The sequence below is a fragment of the Anthonomus grandis genome, chromosome 17, assembly GCF_022605725.1.
Source record: "Anthonomus grandis grandis chromosome 17, icAntGran1.3, whole genome shotgun sequence".
Classification (NCBI taxonomy): Eukaryota; Metazoa; Arthropoda; class Insecta; order Coleoptera; family Curculionidae; genus Anthonomus; species Anthonomus grandis.
In genome coordinates, this window is record NC_065562.1 from 16,498,990 (window position 1) to 16,515,134 (window position 16,145).

The following is a 16,145-nucleotide window of genomic DNA, read 5'->3' on the forward strand; positions in this document are numbered from 1 at the left end:
TTATTTTCGATTTAACAACCCTAAAGGGCCCTACAACTTTCACATAAAATACAAAAACGAATCAAATAAGCATATAATATACCGGGTGTCTAGTGACAAACTGTCATAAACCCAATAAACATACTTTTACAAGGTTTCTCTCGGTCGTTTCACCCTCGATTTACCTGTGGCCTCTTGTTAACTAAACGTGGGGGAGCCAATAACAGATTGTGGCTTGTGGCCAAATGTCCGATCGGATTATCAAGATTTCCTCCTGGGACCTGACGACAGCAGGAGGAGCTCGGATTACACACTTAAAGGTAAATTTACAGAAATTCTTTTCACAGTCATGTTAATGCTCGTATCGGGGCCATCTTGAAAAAAACCATAATAATTGACAATGTAATAGAAATTTCTATATCGAGATGCATTTTTGTGTCACGATAAGGCCATTGTTAGTCGCAAGCCTTTCACTTGAAAGATTATCAATGTGGTTCGGAGTAGATGACACAGTTTAACGTACGTTCCCAGCACTTCGAAAAACTCCACACCGCATATAGGAGAGGACGCGAAGAGTACGTACACGAGATTAAAAAAAGAGACAAGCAAGAAAAAAGGTTTAATAACATTCCTTCACAATGTTTGTAATATCTCATAATTGTTATGTATGAAGGAAGATTATTATGGGAAAATAATAATTTCGTGACCGTTGACCTTTTTATGGTGTCGTGTCTACTTGCGGTAGTGGGAGGGGACCAGACTTGTTCCATTCAGGGACGTATTTCGATTCGCCTGTGTTAAAATCGGTTTTTTGTGAATCCTTGACATGATTTTTAATGTTACGGTATTTTGTGCGTTTTTACGAGGGTTAATTTGGAATCAGAATTTTTTTTTAAGGGTTTTTCCTAGGTTCAGGTTAATGAACTGTTAAAAATACCACTGAAATAAAAGCTTTATTACTTAAAGGAACAAATAAAAAAAATTAAATTGTTCCAGGTCGATGAACCCAAAAAATCACAATTTAGTTATCAACTTTTGGGTGACCATCTGTTTTAAAGTGGAAATTTTCGAAAGCTAATTGAGATATTTTTATCAAACAAAAAACAAACTAGTCAAAAGAGTGTTTTTTACAATTATTGCTTAGAGTTTAAGGCAGTATAAGTAATGATTTTTAAAATATCTGTCTTTTTATAAAAGGGGTCCAAAAGTTAACTTTAAGGTGACCATTCACTTTAAAGTGAAAAATCAAGAAAAGTAAACGAGATATTTTTATGGAATTAAATGGTTTACATATGGAAGAGTGTTCTTTGTAAGTTGCTTAAGTTTCAAGTTAATTTAAGTACAATTTTTAAAAATATAGGGGTTTTACGGAACAAGGTTTCAACCGTATGGTAGCCACACCGTCACCCGTAAGGTGACCACTCACTTTAAAATTAAAAATCAAGAAAAGTAAACGAGATATTTCTATGGAATAAAATGATTCACATTTGGAAAGGAGTTCTATGGAACTTGCTTAAGTTGCAAGCTAATTAAGGTACAATTTTTAAAAAATATAGGGTTTCTACTAAACAAGGTTTAAATTGTAAGGTGACCACTCACTTTAAAGTGGAAATTCTTGAAAAATAATTGAGATATTGTTATCAAGCAAAAAACAAACTGTTCAAAAGAGTGTTTTTTACAACTATTGTTAAGAGTTCAAGGCAATACAAGTAATGATTTTTGAAATATCTGTCTTTTTATAAAAGGAGATCCAAAAGTAGTGTCGTAACTTTAAGATGACCACTCACTTTAAAGTGAAAAATCAAGTAAAGTAAACGAGATATTTCTATGGAATTAAATGATTTACATATGGAAGAGTGTTCTTTGTAAGTTGCTTAAGTTTCAAGTTAATTTAAGTACAATTTTTAAAAATATAGGGTTTTTACGGAACAAGATTTCAACCGTATGGTAGCCACACCGTCACCCGTAAGGTGACCACTCACTTTAAAATTAAAAATCAAGAAAAGTAAACGAGATATTTCTATAAAATAAAATGATTCACATTTGGAAAGGAGTTCTATGGAACTTGCTTAAGTTTCAAGCTAATTAAGGTACAATTTTTAAAAATATAGGGTTTTTACGAAACAAGGTTTAAATTGTAAGGTGACCACTCACTTTAAAGTGGAAATTCTTGAAAACTAATTGAGATATTGTTATTAAACAAGAAACAAACTTTTCATAAGAGTGTTTTTTACAACTATTCTTAAGAGTTCAAGCCAATATAAGTAATAATTTTTGAAATATCTGTCTTCTTATAAAAGGGGATCCAAAAGTAGTGTCTTAACTTTAAGGTGACCACTCACTTTAAAGTGAAAAATCAAGTAAAGTAAACGAGATATTTCTATGGAATTAAATGATTTACATATGGAAGAGTGTTCTTTGTAAGTTGCTTAAGTTTCAAGTTAATTTAAGTACAATTTTTAAAAATATAGGGTTTTTACGGAACAAGGTTTCAACTGTATGCTAGCCACACCGTCATCCGTAAGGTGACCACTCACTTTAATATTAAGAATTAAGAAAAGTAAACGAGATATTTCTATGGAATTAAATGATTCACATTTGGAAAGGAGTTCTATGGAACTTGCTTAAGTTGCAAGCTAATTAAGGTACAATTTTTAAAAAATATAGGGTTTCTACTAAACAAGGTTTAAATTGTAAGGTGACCACTCACTTTAAAGTGGAAATTCTTGAAAAATAATTGAGATATTGTTATCAAGCAAAAAACAAACTGTTCAAAAGAGTGTTTTTTACAACTATTGTTAAGAGTTCAAGGCAATACAAGTAATGATTTTTGAAATATCTGTCTTTTTATAAAAGGAGATCCAAAAGTAGTGTCGTAACTTTAAGATGACCACTCACTTTAAAGTGAAAAATCAAGTAAAGTAAACGAGATATTTCTATGGAATTAAATGATTTACATATGGAAGAGTGTTCTTTGTAAGTTGCTTAAGTTTCAAGTTAATTTAAGTACAATTTTTAAAAATATAGGGTTTTTACGGAACAAGATTTCAACCGTATGGTAGCCACACCGTCACCCGTAAGGTGACCACTCACTTTAAAATTAAAAATCAAGAAAAGTAAACGAGATATTTCTATGGAATAAAATGATTCACATTTGGAAAAGAGTTCTATAGAACTTGCTTAAGTTTCAAGCTAATTAAGGTACAATTTTTAAAAATATAGGGTTTCTACTAAACAAAGTTTAAATTGTAAGGTGACCACTCACTTTAAAGTGGAAATTCTTGAAAACTAATTGAGATATTGTTATCAAGCAAAAAACAAACTGTTCAAAAGAGTGTTTTTTACAACTATTGTTAAGAGTTCAAGGTAATACAAGTAATGATTTTTGAAATATCTGTCTTTTTATAAAAGGAGATCCAAAAGCAGTGTCGTAACTTTAAGATGACGACTAACTTTAAAGTGAAAAATCAAATAAAGTAAACGAGATATTTCTATGGAATTAAATGATTCACATATGGAAGAGTGTTCTTTGTAAGTTGCTTAAGTTTCAAGTTAATTTAAGTACAATTTTTAAGAATTTAGGGTTTTTACGGAACAAGGTTTCAACCGTATGGTAGCCACACCGTCACCCGTAAGGTGACCACTTACTTTAAAATTAAAAATCAAGAAAAGTAAACGAGATATTTCTATGGAATAAAATGATTCACATTTGGAAAGGAGTTCTATGTAACTTGCTTAAGTTTCAAGCTAATTAAGGTACAATTTTTAAAAATATAGAGTTTTTACTAAACAAGGTTTAAATTGTAAGGTGACCACTCACTTTAAAGTGGAAATTCTTGAAAACTAATTGAGATATTGTTATCAAGCAAAAAACAAACTGTTCATAAGAGTGTTTTTTACAACTATTCTTAAGAGTTAAAGCCAATATAAGTAATACTTTTTGAAATATCTGTCTTCTTATAAAAGGGGGTCCAAAAGTAGTGTCTTAACTTTAAGGTGACCACTCACTTTAAAGTGAAAAATCAAGAAAAGTAAACAAGATATTTTTATGGAATTAAATGATTTACATATGGAAGAGTGTTCTTTGTAAGTTGCTTAAGTTTCAAGTTAATTTAAGTACAATTTTTAAAAATATAGGGTTTTTACGGAACAAGGTTTCAACCGTATGGTAGCGACACCGTCACCCGTATGGTGACCACTCACTTTAATATTAAGAATCAAGAAAAGTAAACGAGATATTTCTATGGAATAAAATGATTCACATTTGAAAAAGTATTCTATGTAACTTGCTTAAGTTTCAAGCTAATTAAGAAACAATTTTTAAAAATATAGGGTTTTTACGAAACAAGGTTTAAATTGTAAGGTGACCACTCACTTTAAAGTAGAAATTCTCGAAAACTAATTGAGATATTGTTATCAAACAAAAAACAAACTATTCGGAAAAGTATTTTTTACAACTATTCTTAAGAGTTCAAGCCAATACAAGTAATAATTTTTGAAATATCTGTCTTCTTATAAAAGGGGATCCAAAAGTAGTGTCTTAACTTTAAGGTGACCACTCACTTTAATGTGAAAAATCAAGAAAAGTAAACGAGATATTTTTATGGAATTAAATGATTCACATATGGAAGAGTGTTCTTTGTAAGTTGCTTAAGTTTCAAGTTAATTTAAGTACAATTTTTAAAAATATAGGGTTTTTACGGAACAAGATTTCAACCGTATGGTAGCCACACCGTCACCCGTAAGGTGACCACTCACTTTAAAATTAAAAATCAAGAAAAGTAAACGAGATATTTCTATGGAATAAAATGATTCACATTTGGAAAGGAGTTCTGTGTAACTTGCTTAAGTTTCAAGCTAATTAAGGTACAATTTTTAAAAATATAGGGTTTTTACTAAACAAGGTTTAAATTGTAACGTGACCACTCACTTTAAAGTGGAAATTCTTGAAAACTAATTGAGATATTGTTATCAAGCAAAAAACAAACTGTTCAAAAGAGTGTTTTTTACAACTATTCTTAAGAGTTAAAGCCAATATAAGTAATAATTTTTGAAATATCTGTCTTCTTATAAAAGGGGATCCAAAAGTAGTGTCTTAACTTTAAGGTGACCACTCACTTTAAAGTGAAAAATCAAGAAAAGTAAACAAGATATTTTTATGGAATTAAATGATTCACATATGGAAGAGTGTTCTTTGTAAGTTGCTTAAGTTTCAAGTTAATTTAAGTACAATTTTTAAAAATATAGGGTTTTTACGGAACAAGGTTTCAACCGTATGGTAGCCACACCGTCACCCGTAAGGTGACCACTCACTTTAAAATTAAAAATCAAGAAATGTAAACGAGATATTTTAATAGAATAAAATGATTCACATTTGGAAAAGTGAAAAGTTGGAAAGGGAGTACATTAACAATTTGAAAAATATGTGCCTTTTTCTAAAAAGGGATCCAAAAACACTGTCTTTACTACTCGCTTCAATTCTTTAACTCTTTGCTTTTACTTTGGTCTAATTCAGATTGTGATTGATTAAAATCTGGAATAAAATCTGGAATATGCTGAAAATAGTGTCTTAGACATATGTGCCTAGAATTATTGACAATTGACCATCTATTTATTTTAATATGATCTTAAATGCAACTGTCTTAAAGTTGTTCAAGGTTTACACCAGTTTAAGTAATAATTTTGAAAAAAGCGTATTCAAGGAAAAACTTAAGCGACTTGCTTAATGCCCTGTCACTCAGTCACTCACTATTTTAACCCTCAATAACTTCTTAATTTTTAATCTTAGAGTCACAGAGCTTTTACCAAAAAATTGCATTATTGTAAGTACCTTGAAAATATATTTGCTTACAAGTTTTTGATTATTTAGGCCACCTCACAATTTGTATGCCTGATCGATAAATAACTAAATTCTAAGTAAAAATTGTCTTTATTATAATTCTTTAATCAAAAAACAAGAGCAAGATATTAAACATTTGAGACTCCATATAACGACATTGCTCCGTCACTCAGTCACTCACTACAATAATTCCTAATAACTTTGTTATTTTTGACTTTAGAGCCAAGAAGTATTAAACAACTTTCACTTAAAATTCTAATATTTATCAATTAGGTACATAACATACAAGCTGTTCCATACATTCAACCATTAATGAACTTTATTTTACAAGTATATAAAAAAAACCTTAAATTTGAGAAAACCAACACAAAAATCGAAATATTAACCAGTCTCGGTGACATTTTCACGGTTCAATTTTAAAAGGTTATTAATAAAAGTCGTTCGTCACGGATCAAAAGAAAAGATATTTCGAAAAGGTTACTTTACTATTATAGGGAGGCGTTAACTTACCAAAAAAAACCATCAAATTTAGGTTGCTTGTAATGACCCCGTGGGAATGCCATCAGTTAAATAAAGTAATAAATAGCGTTACATCTATTATTATTATCATCGTCTAAAATCAACATACGTCCGTTAATTAGGCGGTTATTATTATTAGTTTTAAAGAAAGTAGTTCCAGCGGCTAACGGTACCCGGCATTTTACTACTGAATTAGATGTAATGACCGCGATCATTATTCTAGCAGTACCGTACAAATCCTAAAACAAACATATAAATTTTTTAGGTACTTATACGGGAATTAAATTTAAACCAACCAGATGCCAGATAACTTTATTTATTGAATTAATGTCTGTCTAAAGGAAAACGGAAAACCCCTTTCATGTATTTTTCATGTAATTTATCGAGAGCACACGAGTAAATGAAATTAAATGAAAAATTCGTAACGTAAAAGACAATTCTAACACGAATTTCCTTAAGTTTATACAAAGGGTTTTCGATACCGAATATTTTATAAGACACTTAACCGATATTGTTAGTAAACCTCATGCATTTTCTCGTCGTAAAGTTGCGCTTTACCTTTACGAGGCCGCACTAAAAATTTAATCGCTTCTTAACACAAAAGTGCCTTAAATTTATGCTAAAATGACACTCTGAGTGTGTGTGAATATTATCGAGTTTTAAGTGGGAAATTCTATTAGTATATAATATGTTTATTAAAAAATTATTTAATAATCCATGGGGATAGTTATGAAAATTAGTAAAAGTGCAGAGTAAGGAAAGAGTGTATAACAGAAATAAAAAAACGTATGATTTTCATATGAATATACCTAAATGCTCCCTTTTAGTATGATTTTATTAACTTTTCGTAAACTGAGAAAAATTTCTAGTCATATTAACTAAATATTTAGTAGCGTTTAAGAAAATCTATTGAACCACATCAACGGTCTAGACGAAATTTTTGATTTTTTAAAAAGAATAAAATCAATAATTTCTTCCAGGCAATTAACGTCATTAAAAAGAACCAATGACGTCTACCTGGAAGAAGTTATTGATTTATAAAAAGTGTAAATTTAATCATTTCTTCCAGGCAGTTGAGTCGTGGATTTTTTAAATTATTTGGACAATTTAAATAAAATTGAACTTTAGCTGCCTTTATTAAATAACTAATTTATTATCGAACTTTAAAATTAGGTATTTCCATTTATATTTCCATTATATTTCCAGGCAATTGGACCACGGATTTTTTTAAGATTTCAGGAACTTTAATTAAAATTTCACCTCAAATGCCTGGACTAATTAATGAATTAATTAATTATCGCAGTTCAAAATTATATTGTTTTTATAATTCCAGGCAATTGGACCACGGATTTTCTTAACATTTCAGATACTTTAATTAAAATGGTACCTCAACTGCCTGGACTAATTAATTAATTTATTTACTATCGAACTTCAAAATTAAATTGTTTTTATATTTTCAGGCAATTGGACCACGGATTTTTTTAAGATTTCAGGTACTTTAATTAAAATGGCACCTCAACTGCCTGGACTAATTAATAATTATTTTATTATCGCACTTTAAAATTAAATTGTTTTTATAATTCCAGGCAATTGGACCACGGATTTTTTTTACCATTTCAGGAACTTTAATTAAAATTGCACCTCAACTGCCTGGACTAATAAAATAATTATTTTATTATCGCACTTCAAAATTAAATTGTTTTTATAATTCCAGGCAATTGGTTCACGGATTCTATTAATATTTCAGGAACTTTAATTAAAATTGCACCTCAACTGCCTGGACTAATTAATTAATTATTTTATTATCGCACTTTAAATTTAATTGTTTTTATAATTTCAGGCAATTGGACCACGGTTTTTTTAACATTTCAGGAACTTTAATTAAAATTTCACCTCAACTGCCTGGACTAATTAATTAATTAATTTTTTATCGAACTTCAAAATTAAATTGTTTTTATATTTCCAGGCAATTGGACCACGGTTTTTTTAACATTTCAGGAACTTTAATTAAAATTTCACCTCAACTGCCTGGACTAATTAATTAATTAATTTTTTATCGAACTTCAAAATTAAATTGTTTTTATAATTCCAGGCAATTGGACCACGGATTTTTTTTACCATTTCAGGAACTTTAATTAAAATGGCACCTCAACTGCCTGGACTAATTAATGAATTAATTAATTTTCGCAGTTCAAAATTAAATTGTTTTTATAATTCCAGGCAATTGGACCGCGGATTTTTTTAACATTTCAGGCATTTTATCTAAAATGGCACATCAACTGCCTGGACTAATTAATTAATTAATTTTTTATCGAACTTCAAAATTAAATTGTTTTTATAATTTCAGGCAATTGGATCACGGATTTCTTTAACATTACAGGAACTTTAATTACAATTGCACCTCAACTGCCTGGACTAATTAATTAATTAGTTTATTATTGAACTTCAAAATTAAATTGTTTTTATAATTCCAGGCAACTGGGCCACGGATTTTTTTTACATTTCAGATACTTCAATTAAAACTGCACCTCAACTGCCTGGACTAAATAATTAATTATTTTATTATCGCACTTTAAATTTAATTGTTTTTATAATTACAGGCCATTGGACTACGGATTTTTTAAACATTTCAGCAACTTTAATTAAAATTGCACCTCAACTGCCTGGACTAAATAATTAATTATTTTATTATCGCACTTTAAATTTAATTGTTTTTATAATTCCAGGCAATTGGACCCAGGATTCTTTTAATATTTCAGAAACCTTAATTTAAATTTCACCTTAACTGCCTGGACTAATTAATGAATTAATTAATCATCGCAGTTCAAAATTAAATTATTTTTATAATTCCAGGCAATTGGACCACGAATTTTTTTAGCATTTCAGGAACCTTAATTAAAATTGCACCTCAACTGCCTGGGCTAATTAATTAATTAATTAATTATCGCACTTTAAATTTAATTGTTTTTATAATTCCAGGCAATTAGTCCACGAATTTTTTTAGCATTGCAGGAACTTTAATTAAAATTGCACCTCAACTGCCTGGACTAATTAATTAATTAATTTATTATAACAGTTAAAAATTAAATTGTTTTTATAATTCCAGGCAATTGGACCACGGATTTTTTTATCATTTCAGGAACTCTAATTAAAATTTCACCTCAACTGCCTGGACTAATTAATTAATTAATTTAATATCGAATTTCAAAATTAAATTACACGGATTATTAAACATTTTAGGCACTCTAATTAAAATTTCACCTCAATTGCCTGGACTAATTAATTAATTTATTATCGAATTTCAAAATTAAATTACACGAATTATTCAGCATTTCAGGCAACCTAATTAAAATTTCACCTCAACTGCCTGGACTAATTGATTAATTTATTATTGAATTTCAAAATTAAATAACACGTATTATTTAACATTTTAGGCACTTCAATTACAATTGCTTTTCAACTGCCTGGACTAATTAATTAATTAATATATTATTGAACTTCAAAATTAAATTACACGGATTATTTAGCATTTTAGACACTCTAATTAAAATTGCACCTCAACTGCCTGGACTAATTAATTAATTTATTATAAAACTTTAAAATTAAATTACACAATTTAAAAAATGATTGTTAACATTAAGTTTGAATGTACACCAAGCGTATTTTCCATTTTTCTTAATAATTTATGGGGAATTTTCATAGAAACCTAAGTCCTTTTTATATTCTAATCCTTAACTGCCTGGAATTATATCAAGTAGTTCCAGTCTAGGCAGTCAAAGGTTCCTCAACTACCTATGAAAGAAGAATTCTTAATGCAATAAGTAAAAGTGTGTAAATTTTAAAAGCCTCCAACTAGTTTGTCAGGTTATCGTTTTTTTTTTTGAACTTCATTATCCTCTAATGCAGATTCTTCGGTCTGGGATTGCCTGAAACATACCTACCATTGTTTTTTTTTTTTTTTTATTTTTTAGAGAGGTTAAAAAAATCTGCAAACAGACACCCCGGGCCGGCCCGGGATAGTGTGGGGTTAAGGCCTTTTCCAGCCCCGACCCACTAAAAACCATTCCTCTAAGTCAAAAATTCAGGGTAAAAGCACACTGGTTACATGCTTTGTCAATTTTATTCAAGGAAGCACACTGATACATGCTTTGTCAATTTTTCAAGGGAAATTAGCACACTGATACATGCTTTGTCAATTTTATTCAAGGAAGCACACTGATACATGCTTTGTCAATTTTTCAAGGGAAAAAATTGCACATTTATACATGCTTTGTCAATTTTATTCAAGGAAGCACACTGATACATGCTTTGTCAATTTTTTAAGGGAAAAGAGTACACTGATACATGCTTTGTCAATTTTATTCAAGGAAGCACACTGATACATGCTTTGTCAATTTTATTCAAGGAAGTACACTGATACATGCTTTGTCAATTTTATTCAAGGAAGTACACTGATACATGCTTTGTCAATTTTATTCAAGGAAGCACACTGATACATGCTTTGTCAATTTTTTAAGGGAAAAGAGCACACTGATACATGCTTTGTCAATTTTATTCAAGGAAGCACACTGATACATGCTTTGTCAATTTTTCAAGGGAAAAAATTGCACATTTATACATGCTTTGTCAATTTTATTCAAGGAAGCACACTGATACATGCTTTGTCAATTTTTTAAGGGAAAAGAGTACACTGATACATGCTTTGTCAATTTTATTCAAGGAAGCACACTGATACATGCTTTGTCAATTTTTTAAGGGAAAAGAGTACACTGATACATGCTTTGTCACTTTTATTCAAGGAAGCACACTGATACATGCTTTGTCAATTTTATTCAAGGAAGTACACTGATACATGCTTTGTCAATTTTATTCAAGGAAGTACACTGATACATGCTTTGTCAATTTTATTCAAGGAAGCACACTGATACATGCTTTGTCAATTTTTTAAGGGAAAAGAGCACACTGATACATGCTTTGTCAATTTTATTCAAGGAAGCACACTGATACATGCTTTGTCAATTTTTTAAGGGAAAAGAGTACACTGATACATGCTTTGTCAATTTTATTCAAGGAAGCACACTGATACATGCTTTGTCAATTTTATTCAAGGAAGCACACTGATACATGCTTGGTCAAATTTTCAAGGGAAAAGAGCACACTGATACATGCTTTGTCAATTTTATTCAAGGAAGAACACTGATACATGCTTGGTCAATTTTTCAAGGGAAAAGAGCACACTGATACATGCTTTGTCAATTTTATTCAAGGAAGTACACTGATACATGCTTTGTCAATTTTATTCAAGGAAGTACACTGATACATGCTTTGTCAATTTTATTCAAGGAAGCACACTGATACATGCTTGGTCAATTTTTCAAGGGAAAAAATTGCACACTTATACATGCTTTGTCAATTTTATTCAGGGAAGCACACTGATACATGCTTTGTCAATTTTTCAAGGGAAAAAATTGCACACTTATACATGTTTTGTCAATTTTATTCAAGGAAGCACACTGATACATGCTTGGTCAAATTTTCAAGGGAAAAAATTGCACACTTATACATGCTTTGTCAATTTTATTCAAGGAAGTACACTGATACATGCTTTGTCAATTTTATTCAAGGAAGCACACTGATACATGCTTGGTCAAATTTTCAAGGGAAAAAATTGCACATTTATACATGCTTTGTCAATTTTATTCAAGGAAGCACACTGATACATGCTTGGTCAAATTTTCAAGGGAAAAAATTGCACATTTATACATGCTTTGTCAGTTTTATTCAAGGAAGCACACTGATACATGCTTGGTCAAATTTTCAAGGGAAAAAATTGCACACTTATACATGCTTTGTCAATTTTATTCAGGGAAGCACACTGATACATGCTTGTTCAAATTTTCAAGGGAAAAAATTGCACATTTATACATGCTTTGTCAATTTTATTCAAGGAAGCACACTGATACATGCTTGGTCAAATTTTCAAGGGAAAAAATTGCACATTTATACATGCTTTGTCAATTTTATTCAAGAAAGCACACTGATACATGCTTGGTCAAATTTTCAAGGGAAAAAATTGCACATTTATACATGCTTTGTCAATTTTATTCAAGGAAGCACACTGATACATGCTTGGTCAAATTTTCAAGGGAAAAAATTGTACACTTATACATGCTTTGTCAATTTTATTCAGGGAAGTACACTGATACATGCTTTGTCAATTTTATTCAAGGAAGCACACTGATACATGCTTGGTCAATTTTTCAAGGGAAAAAATTGCACACTTATACATGCTTTGTCAATTTTATTCAGGGAAGCACACTGATACATGCTTTGTCAATTTTTCAAGGGAAAAAATTGCACACTTATACATGTTTTGTCAATTTTATTCAAGGAAGCACACTGATACATGCTTGGTCAAATTTTCAAGGGAAAAAATTGTACACTGATACATGCTTTGTCAATTTTATTCAAGGAAGTACACTGATACATGCTTTGTCAATTTTATTCAAGGAAGCACACTGATACATGCTTGGTCAATTTTTCAAGGGAAAAAATTGCACACTTATACATGCTTTGTCAATTTTATTCAGGGAAGCACACTGATACATGCTTTGTCAATTTTTCAAGGGAAAAAATTGCACACTTATACATGTTTTGTCAATTTTATTCAAGGAAGCACACTGATACATGCTTGGTCAAATTTTCAAGGGAAAAAATTGCACACTTATACATGCTTTGTCAATTTTATTCAAGGAAGTACACTGATACATGCTTTGTCAATTTTATTCAAGGAAGCACACTGATACATGCTTGGTCAAATTTTCAAGGGAAAAAATTGCACATTTATACATGCTTTGTCAATTTTATTCAAGGAAGCACACTGATACATGCTTGGTCAAATTTTCAAGGGAAAAAATTGCACATTTATACATGCTTTGTCAGTTTTATTCAAGGAAGCACACTGATACATGCTTGGTCAAATTTTCAAGGGAAAAAATTGTACACTTATACATGCTTTGTCAATTTTATTCAGGGAAGCACACTGATACATGCTTTGTCAATTTTTCAAGGGAAAAAATTGCACATTTATACATGCTTTGTCAATTTTATTCAAGGAAGCACACTGATACATGCTTGGTCAAATTTTCAAGGGAAAAAATTGCACATTTATACATGCTTTGTCAGTTTTATTCAAGGAAGCACACTGATACATGCTTGGTCAATTTTTCAAGGGAAAAAATTGCACACTTATACATGCTTTGTCAATTTTATTCAGGGAAGCACACTGATACATGCTTGGTCAAATTTTCAAGGGAAAAAATTGCACATTTATACATGCTTTGTCAATTTTATTCAAGGAAGCATACTGATACATGCTTTGTCAATTTTTCAAGGGAAAAAATTGCACACTTATACATGTTTTGTCAATTTTATTCAAGGAAGCACACTGATACATGCTTGGTCAAATTTTCAAGGGAAAAAATTGCACATTTATACATGCTTTGTCAATTTTATTCAAGGAAGCACACTGATACATGCTTTGTCAATTTTTCAAGGGAAAAAATTGCACACTTATACATGTTTTGTCAATTTTATTCAAGGAAGCACACTGATACATGCTTGGTCAATTTTTCAAGGGAAAAGAGCACACTAATTACATGCTTTGTCAATTTTATTCAAGAAAGCACACTGATACATGCTTGGTCAATTTTTCAAGGGAAAAGAGCACACTAATTACATGCTTTGTCAATTTCATTCAAGGAAGCACACTGATACATGCTTAGTCAATTTTTCAAGGGAAAAAATTGCACACTGGTTACGTACTTTGTCAATATTTTAAGGGTTTAAGCCTTTTTTCTACATATCAGTACACTACAATATCTTTACGGATTTCCTGCGATTAGATATTCAATAATTTTGAAATTATTTTATTCTTATTGAATATTACTTATAAGAGTGTCTTTCTAAATGCACCCTTAACCAAGAGAAAGAAATTTAACGCATAAATTTCCTCTAGTGAACCCCCAAGATTTTAAAATGAGCGTGACTTTTATACCCGTGCTTAAAAGTGCAGATTTAGCGCATAAATCTGCTAAATAAAAAAAGACCCAACCTCATAAAAGAAAAGACAAGAGTGGTGATTTTGAATGAGAGTATATTTACTGTTTATCTCATACCACTTTACTTATTTACCCTTGTACTATTTATTTATCTTTTGCCCTTTAAAAATGCGAATTTAGCGAATAAATTCGCAGTGAATTAGTGTCTTTAATGTAAACCCTTTAAAAATATGAATTTAGCGAATAAATTCACAGAAAAATGTGATTTAGTGTCTTTAATGTTTACCCTTTAAAAATATGAATTTAGCGAATAAATTCACAGAAAAATATAAAATAGTGTCTTTAATGTTAACCCTTTAAAAATGCGAATTTAGCGAATAAATTCACAGGAAATTTTAAAAGAGAGTGTAGGTTTTTTAGCTTTTAAGAAATGTGAATTTAGCGAATAAATTCACAGGAAATTTTAAAAGAGAGTGTAGTTTTTTTAGCTTTTAAAAAATGCGAATTTAGCGAATAAATTCACATGAAATTTCAAAAGATAGTGTAGTTTTTAGTTTTTAAAAAATGCGAATTTAGCGAATAAATTCATAGGAAATTTTGAAAGAGAGTGTAGTTTTTTAGGCTTTTAAAAAATGTGAATTTAGCGAATAAATTCACATGAAATTTCAAAAGAGAGTGTAGTTTTTTAGTTTTTAAAAAATGCGAATTTAGCGAATAAATTCACAGGAAATTTTGAAAGAGAGTGTAGTTTTTTTAGCTTTTAAAAAATGCGAATTTAGCGAATAAATTCACAGGAAATTTTAAAAAAGAGTGTAGTTTTTTTAGCTTTTAAAGAATGCAAATTTAGCGAATAAATTCACAGGAAATTTTGAAAGAGAGTGTAGTTTTTTTAGCTTTTAAAAAATGCAAATTTAGCGAATAAATTCACAGGAAATTTTGAAAGAGAGTGTAGTTTTTTTAGCTTTTAAAAAATGCGAATTTAACGAATAAATTCACAGAAAAATGTAAAATAGTGTCTTTAATGTTTACCCTTTAAAAATGCGAATTTAGCGAATAAATTCACAAAAAAATGTGAAAAAGTGTCTTTAATGTTTACCCCTTAAAAATATGAATTTAGCGAATAAATTCATAGAAAATTTTGAAAGAGAGTGTAGAGTGTAGTTTTTTTAGCTTTTAAAAAATGCGAATTTAGCGAATAAATTCACAGTGAATTAGTGTCTTTAATGTTTACCCTTTAAAAATGCGAATTTAGCGAATAAATTCACAGGAAATTTTAAAAGAGAGTGTAGTTTTTTTAGCTTTTAAAAAATGCGAATTTAGCGAATAAATTCATAGAAAATGTGAAATAGTGTCTTTAATGTGTACCCTTTAAAAATATGAATTTAGCGAATAAATTCACAGGAAAATGTGAAATAGTGTCTTTAATGTTTACCCTTTAAAAATATGAATTTAGCGAATAAATTCATAGAAAATTTTGAAAGAGAAAGTCTTTTTTTAGCGTTTAAAAAATGCGAATTTAGCGAATAAATTCACATTTGTCTTCTTGTTTCAAAATTTTAAAAAATAAATGAATTTATAAGATTGAATATCCAATCGTAGGAAAGAAATCACTAGCAAGTACCCAAAATTTCTGTACAATTTAATTTGTTTCAAACTTACCTGGCAATTGCAAACACAAGACGTGGACACACGATCATAAAAAAGTGACACGTACACACACCAACACTATCACAAAAACTGACCCTTAG

General features: G+C 29.8%; 1 protein-coding gene across 4 annotated transcripts in view; it reads left to right on the forward strand.

Moving 5' to 3' along the window:
• LOC126746515 (TOX high mobility group box family member 4-A-like) overlaps positions 1–16,145 on the forward strand; it is a 262,557-nt gene that overhangs the window by 44,610 nt on the left and 201,802 nt on the right. The gene's annotated exons all lie outside the window — the stretch shown is intronic.